Below are 6,000 nucleotides of genomic sequence, written 5' to 3'. Positions count from 1 at the left end.
TTGGTTCTTGTTCTCAATAAAAACTAAGAATAACTTTTTTAATTGTGATGAGTGTGGGGATATGTTGATTCGAGATAGTTCTAAGGGGACTGAGCATATTGAATCAAGCATCTGGCACAAAGGCTAAGTGGACAGCCCAATCAAAAACTCTGTTTGGATAAACTTCTGCTTTTCAGCATGGGCCGTAGGAAATAAAAAAGACTCAAAAAGTGTTTTGAGCATTTTGTAAGTGGTAAGAATTACTTTAAAAAATATAACAATCTAAAGCCAAACCACTTTTAAACCATAAAGCCTAACGGACTAACAGTCCGTTTTGAAGGGCTCAAGCTTTGATTAAATTACTTTGGAGAAGTCACTAAAAAGAGCTTTGGGGAAGCTGATTTATGGTGAATTCAATCAGTATTTGTTTAATTGATTCTTGTTCCAAATGTGAAGTAATTAAGGTCACTTTTATTTTGCTATTTCACTGCATAAATACATAAGGCATAGTTCAAAATGTAAGAACCATAAATGTACTTTAGAGGAGAGGAAGGAGGATCTCATTTTGTTTTTCTTTGTTTCTTTTTTAGGAAATATGTATTATATACTATTATTAAAAGTGTGAATGATAGTGTGGAACTTTTGTTAATTAAAATGTCCCAATTTCTAAATTTGGCCCCTCTCGAATTGCAATGATAAAAATGTAATTTGAATAACCACATATCTCCTAATTTAAATTCTTCTCATTGAGTCTTATACTTAAGGTATTAATTTCTATTAACATTCAGTTAATCCTATTCTTCACTAAACACCCCTATTTTTGAATTTTGCCCTATCACAAAATGTAATTTAAACTACAACATTTTTCCTCATTCAATTCCCTTTCATCAAGTCTTAGAGTATTAACTCACATTATTTCATTGAATCCTATATTTATTAACAATATTAAATAAAAGTAAGTGTGATAAATAATAATTGTTTTTATTAATGATAGAAATAAAATACAAATTTAAAATCAATCCAAAAACGGAATTGTTTTACTATTTGGTCTTCAGTCAATAATTCAGCCTTTTGGGTCAAGTGTGTTAGCCCTAGATGTCATAATTAAATAATAATAATAGTAATAATAATAATAATAATAATTAAATATAAAAAGTACAAAAAAGATTTATAAAAAAAACATTTGAACACATCTCTAGTATTGTATATTTCATCATATTAAACAAAAAATATAACAAATAAGAATAACTTTTATAGATATAAAAATATAAAAAAAAATGAATTATCATTGTCATAAAAAATAATCACATGTAAAACTCATACACACTTATTAATGTTAATATTTAATAAGAACAAATATACATACTACCAACTAAAAAGAGGAATCTTACATTAAACAGCAAAGAATCTAAAATGATGTTATCACATTAGATCCCATCTTTTTCTTTTTCTTTTCCGCACATCAGATCATATCCCAATCTTGAAAAATGAAAAGAAGTTCCGCATCATGTGAAGGTCCTCTTTGCTATAGCGATCGTCAGCCAAATCACAACACCACAACAAGTTAACAATTCCTCTTTCTATTTGTTGTCGACATTGATCAACCTTTTATCGAAAATACCACGAAGGAGCTGAAGAATGTTTTCACTTTTAAATCAATTCCAGCCACAAAGAATTTGGCTTTACCTTTTCGTAAATATTAAGAGAGAAGATTATAGGATGCATGCACGCAGAGAAGAGAATATTGACCGTACAAAAAAGTGGCGAAAGGGTAAGTGAGTTGATGAGAGACCAGACCAGAGACAAGCTTCAACCCAAAGTTGGCTCTTTTAAACCCCACGTAACGTAATTCACCTCTTTTCTAGTTTTAATTACGTAACGTAATTCATTTCAGTCTAGTCTTGGTAGTAAGTGTGAATTGACGGGCAGGCCAAACACCTCCCCTAAGGTGGGAAGAATCCCATTTGATTATGCGCGATCTGGTGGCTCCGTGTAAGGTAGTTCGGATAAGGGTATTAGAGGTCAAACTACAAGCAAGTGGTATTAGAGGTCCCGGGGTATTTTATCTGGTGTGTGTATTCAGATGCTTAATTTAGCAAAGAATTTGTGTAGAGAATTTGGTTGCCTTGAATGCAAGTAAGAGAGCTAAATCGTACATACCTTTTGAGGGTGATGATGGTACTTTGATATAGGTGAGCTTTCGTAAGCCTTACGAAACGTGTCCGAGATCACCGGCCCGCGTAACCCGGAGTTCGTTCCACACCCAAAGATGGACTCTGTGTCAACTAGATAAGCCTTATTCGGGTCCCTCCAGGCGGGATGAGGATATATAAGGTTTGATAACGTGTGGCGTGACCCCGAGGATATGAGAGGTAGTTGGCTCCCTTCTAGAAGGATGATACATGGCACCTCTACAGATCGAGGGTATGGAGAGCTATTTGGACCTAAGTCTTGGTTGAAGGACCAAGGTGACTGATGTGGCCTAGCCTACTGAGGTGTCTGAAAATGCTGAGTGTTGCCTAGTCGATAGGCCGCTCCACGTGTCAGCATATTAACGGGTTGGGCCAAACTACCCCTCATCAATTGCCCCCCACTCCCGAGCCTGAGGTAGTCAACTCGGGGCGGGAGTTCACGACGAGTTTAAGTGGATTTGGCCCTGTCTCTGGCTTGGACGAGGTCCAACCTATGGCTCAAACCCGAACGACCCAACTGGCTTAACCTTAAGGGCGAGGTTGCATCTCAGGTACGCACAGACGTCACGCAAACTATAAATTTCATGGACGTCAAAAACACACTCAACCAAATTCGACCTCGAAATGCAAATAGACGCACTTCTAGGAGCCATTGGATTTGATTGATCTGGATCGTCCATGGTAGGTTATGCCAACTATAAATAAGACCCTTGGGGACCCATTTCCTTCATCCTGTTTTGAGCTCTTGCACATTTGGAGGTCACAGAGCATGCTGTCATCGGTGGTGTCTTCAAGTCGGTCTTTCTTTCCTCTAGGTATGCCATTTCCCTTGTTCTATTTCATTTCGCTTTTCTCCTTGATTTCTAGTATGTTGGGTAGCGAGTCTAGTGAGGAGAGGGTTGGGTTAGGTCAAGCCGAGGAGGGCACCTCAGTTCAAGACCGTCAAGGTTCCCAAAAAAGGGTCTCGTCTTCCCGTCGGCTAGCTAGGCCTAGAGAATCGGACCACTTCGGTCCTTCCCAGCTATCTATCGATTCCACCCGCGGCCTGGTAGCCCGATACAGGATTCCTGACCCCTTTGACTATTCTCTTCCGGTTGGGGGATTTCCTTGGGAAAACGAGGAAAATGAGGTCGTTGTCTTCGAAGAGGTCCTAAAATCCGGTCTCCGATTCCCAGTTCACCCTTTTATCCCCGAGGCCTTGAATTTTTACAATATTACCCTTAGCCAATTGCACCTGAACTCCGTCCGGACTTTGGTCGGTATAATTTCTCTTTTTCACCAACTCGACCTCTCTCTAGATATCAAAACCTTCACTGCCTTTTGCCAAATCAAGCAAAACCTAGTTAGTAGCCAAAGTGGATTATGATAGTGCCAATATATGCAACAAAATTTCAACTCTATTCCCAAGTGACAATTTCTAATCAAGTATCATTTTAAACCGGACTCTAGCCAGTTTGAATCACTTATCAAAAAAGGCCCATTTGAATCAATATAATGTATAATTATATCCTATACATAATATATATGAAAAATTGGGGTTTGAGGTTACCCTAAAAAGATATAAAGACCATCCCAATCAAATAACCAAATGCAAAATTATGAATTTCAAAAATTTGTATATACATTTAGTGTACAACCCATGATCCGATGATTAGGTTAAATGCATCAACAGTTCAACCACCCAGGTCCAATGGATTTTAACCGAAACAATAGTTTTTTGTTAAATCCTGAGTTTTGAGAAAATTAAACCTAGAATCGGAGCCGGTGACAGTTTGAACCGAATCAACAGCGGGTTGAAAACATTGGTTTGAATGGTATAATCTGAAATTGTCAATACAGACTGCTATCCAATACTTGGGGGTTAATGAGACTTAGCCCCCCTAGGAAAATATAGAAAAACAGGAAAATACAAAAAGCACTGAATTTTGCAAAAAGAAGAAATAAAAAAAATAAAGATACAAAGAAACTTGAGAAAGACATAACAAAAATACAGAAAACTGCACAAAGAAAAAGAAATACAGAAAAATACAAACAATACTAGAATTATTTATCAAAAAAATGCTAAGATTATATGCATTTTATTTTCTCAACCCATCAAACTTCAAATGAGCATTTTAGTAATTTTACCTTTACCATCAAGCTTGTTAACCGAGGGGCAAAGTTCTGGAATTTGAAAGTTAAGAGTGGGGCTTTGTCGGGGCAAGTATCACTATCCCATAATATAGGGTTGCAATCTGTAATTTACCCTTTTTGAATATTTCTTGATTGTTATCAATGTTGGTTTGGTTACAGTTATTTAAACATCTCTTCATAATAATATGAATACATACATATATATATAGAGAAAATACATATATATAGAGAGAGAAAGATGCATATGAAGCCCACTGACCATACTACGGAGAATGGGCATGTCCACAAATTTGATCCCACGCCTCCTAACCATCTCAACTACTTGGTCATGTTGAAAACTTATTTGAAAGGGTTCAACTATGATATCGGAAAAATTTACATCCAATCAACCGGTATTAAAAAAGAGGTTATCAATCAGGTGGTGTTCATCACAATTCATGGGGTGCTTTTACATTAATAGAGTTTTCTAAGCAATGGAAAACACCCTAAAACGATAAAACCCTCTAACTAGGCCACTCGGGACCTGCTATTCACACCTTTGTGTCTACCTGGCTATGTAACCAATCACAAATGTTCTGTATGTATGGGGCCCACACGCATGCATGTGTATGAAACACTTGTGTTCACTTGTGATTGGTTATATAGCCATTTACACACAGCAGTGCAACCAGTTTCTCTAGATTTGCTGAGCTCATATCTGCACCCCACAAGGGGGCACCCCACAATGTCCCACAGAGCATCCCTGCCGTGTATTGGGAATATCTCTCAATGATAGTACTAGACCCAATGATATTATTATCGGAAGATGTTCTCAATACAAGGCAGAGATGCGCTGTAGGATGTTGTGGGGCACCCCTCATGCGGCGCAGATCTGAACTCAGACTTGCCAGAATTTTTTAAACATGCCTAATAAATCATGACCCCATGCTCTCTCTCTCTCTCTCAATATTACACTAGAGAATACCCCCACCCCCTACTAAATACAGGGTCAATGGTATGATATTTTTTTATTTATGTATTCTAATAAATTTTGTTTGACATCCATTTTTCATGTTTTAAATTTAGGTTATTATTTTATTTGATTTATTATTTAATTTAAGAGATTAAATCAAGTGTTATTACTAAATAATACCCCACTATATAGATCCTACATCATTCGAAATGAGTTTTGTTTTCGTTTTTTATTTTTTCTTTTTGGTGAAGGTAATTACTACTAACTGGAGGTAACTATCATTTGAGTGGGAAGGAATACAGGGACATTATGGGGTGGGGACAGAGTAAGGAGAACGTGAGGTCCACTGACCTTACCACGATGAATAAGGGTACAATACAACTTGGATGGGCTCAGGTTGGGACATTGTCAAATTTTGAATGGGCCCAGCCCAAAATCCAGGCTTGATGCAGTGTAAAATGGAGAACCTGCATTTATGCACGTTTGATCCCATGCCTGCATATTTGGAGGAATGCCCAAGTGACCATCTCAACTACTGGCTCATGGGCAAAAACACCACCGGATCATGAGCTAAAAAACACCATCAACTATGATCCTATCACATTATCAGAGAGAACCAAAGGGTCACCCCATCTGTGCTACCAGGATCCAACCATTGATATGGGTTACTATGACAAGAACAAACTAGAAGCAAATAATGGAACATGTAACAAGATTGATGTAACCGTTTCTGGTCACGTGCCA

This window comes from Nelumbo nucifera, chromosome 6 (genome assembly GCF_055504915.1).
Source record: "Nelumbo nucifera cultivar China Antique chromosome 6, China Antique-T2T, whole genome shotgun sequence".
NCBI lineage: Eukaryota > Viridiplantae > Streptophyta > Magnoliopsida > Proteales > Nelumbonaceae > Nelumbo > Nelumbo nucifera.
The sequence above is the reverse complement of the archived record's forward strand: the minus strand, read 5'-3'. Positions refer to the sequence as shown.